The sequence below is a fragment of the Schistocerca americana genome, unplaced genomic scaffold (assembly GCF_021461395.2).
Source record: "Schistocerca americana isolate TAMUIC-IGC-003095 unplaced genomic scaffold, iqSchAmer2.1 HiC_scaffold_47, whole genome shotgun sequence".
Lineage (NCBI taxonomy): Eukaryota > Metazoa > Arthropoda > Insecta > Orthoptera > Acrididae > Schistocerca > Schistocerca americana.
In genome coordinates, this window is record NW_025726203.1 from 2,305,001 (window position 1) to 2,307,500 (window position 2,500).

Below are 2,500 nucleotides of genomic sequence, written 5' to 3' on the forward strand. Positions count from 1 at the left end.
CTGAAGCGTCGTGCCTATACTCGGCCGTCAGTCTGGCAGTCATGGCCGGTCCTTGCGGCCGGCCGCGAAGCCCTGACGAGTAGGAGGGTCGCGGCGGTGGGCGCAGAAGGGTCTGGGCGTGAGCCTGCCTGGAGCCGCCGTCGGTGCAGATCTTGGTGGTAGTAGCAAATACTCCAGCGAGGCCCTGGAGGGCTGACGCGGAGAAGGGTTTCGTGTGAACAGCCGTTGCACACGAGTCAGTCGATCCTAAGCCCTAGGAGAAATCCGATGTTGATGGGGGCCGTCATAGCATGATGCACGTTGTGCTGGCCCCCGTTGGGCGAAAGGGAATCCGGTTCCTATTCCGGAACCCGGCAGCGGAACCGATACAAGTCGGGCCCCTCTTTTAGAGATGCTCGTCGGGGTAACCCAAAAGGACCCGGAGACGCCGTCGGGAGATCGGGGAAGAGTTTTCTTTTCTGCATGAGCGTTCGAGTTCCCTGGAATCCTCTAGCAGGGAGATAGGGTTTGGAACGCGAAGAGCACCACAGTTGCGGCGGTGTCCCGATCTTCCCCTCGGACCTTGAAAATCCGGGAGAGGGCCACGTGGAGGTGTCGCGCCGGTTCGTACCCATATCCGCAGCAGGTCTCCAAGGTGAAGAGCCTCTAGTCGATAGAATAATGTAGGTAAGGGAAGTCGGCAAATTGGATCCGTAACTTCGGGATAAGGATTGGCTCTGAGGATCGGGGCGTGTCGGGCTTGGTCGGGAAGTGGGTCAGCGCTAACGTGCCGGGCCTGGGCGAGGTGAGTGCCGTAGGGGTGCCGGTAAGTGCGGGCGTTTAGCGCGGGCGTGGTCTGCTCTCGCCGTTGGTTGGCCTCGTGCTGGCCGGCGGTGCAGGATGCGCGCGCCTGCGCGGCGTTCGCGCCCCGGTGCTTCAACCTGCGTGCAGGATCCGAGCTCGGTCCCGTGCCTTGGCCTCCCACGGATCTTCCTTGCTGCGAGGCCGCGTCCGCCTTAGCGTGCTCCTCCGGGGGCGCGCGGGTGCGCGGATTCTCTTCGGCCGCCATTCAACGATCAACTCAGAACTGGCACGGACTGGGGGAATCCGACTGTCTAATTAAAACAAAGCATTGCGATGGCCCTAGCGGGTGTTGACGCAATGTGATTTCTGCCCAGTGCTCTGAATGTCAACGTGAAGAAATTCAAGCAAGCGCGGGTAAACGGCGGGAGTAACTATGACTCTCTTAAGGTGGCCAAGTGGCGGCGGTGTGGCTGCATCCGGACTTGGCTTCTCGAAGTGCGGTCTTGATGTAGTCGTGCTGCTGCTGCGAGGTGCCTTCCTTGGGTTATAGTTACAGGGAGAGTGATGCGCAATACATGGGCCTAGCCCTCTTAGCCTCTCCTCTCCTGCGGTCTTCTCCCCTTCTCGTGGGCCCGCTGACTTCGCAGAGTGGAAGACCGCACCAGGGGCTTGGGGGGGTTACCAGCCCCCCCTCGCACTATCCCTTTTTTTAGTTGGGGGCAGTAAGCAGAGAATAAGTGGTGGCCCTTCCGCTGAAGGTGCCACCCCAACTCCCCCAGCACCTAGCCGGCCAACCGGCCGTGCCGAAAATCTTGTAACTTTTGCAGCTATGTATACCTGTAGTGAGTGCCACCGCAGCTTTACAACCAAGAACGGTCTCGGGGTCCATCGCCGCCGCCAACATCTTGCGGCCGCCAACGCGGAGATCGTCACGGAGAGGCATCGCGCGAGGTGGACGGAGGAAGAAGTCCTGTCGCTCGCCAAGGCGGAGGCCGAACTGTTCCTTGAGAGGGACGCCCGGTTCTTCTTCGTCAATCAAGAACTCATCAGGATGTTCCCCGACCGAACGCTCGAGGCAATCAAGTGCCGACGGCGGCAAGCTGCCCACAAGCAGCTTGTCCGCCAATTCATGGAGGCGCTTGAGATCGGTCGGGGGGAAGAGCCGGCGTCCCGCCGGGGAGCAGCGAGCCCGCTGCCTGACGCGGGCGAGGCCGCTGCGCCGCCCGTCGACGCAGCCGAGGACTTCGCGGCCGACACCACCGGGCCGCCGCCGGAGGGGCCGACTGACGCCGCCATCTGGGAGCATCTGGCGGTGCTACCCGCTTCCGCCCAGCGTTTCTCTGCCCTGGATCGTGTCATAGGTCTGGGGCGGGGCACGCCGCCCGATGTCATCCTGGGCATGCTCCCGGATGCCCTTGCGTCGGTCGGGTCCAGAAGGGAGAGATCGATCACCAGGACACAGCGGCCGCGCCAACCATCGAAGCGGCCGCCTGCCGCGCCGCCGACGCAGAAGCGCAAGCGGCGCCGCTGGGAGTACGCGAGAACGCAGGATGCCTTCCGACGGTCGCGTGCACGTTGCGTGCGCGGCCTCTTGGATGGCACCCTGCTCCAGCCGCCACCTGCCATCCCTGGTCTGCTGGACTTCTGGGCGGACCTCTTCACCAAGAAGCCCATCTCCACCGCGGGCTTCATTCGTGACCGCCTCCTCCCGCACTCA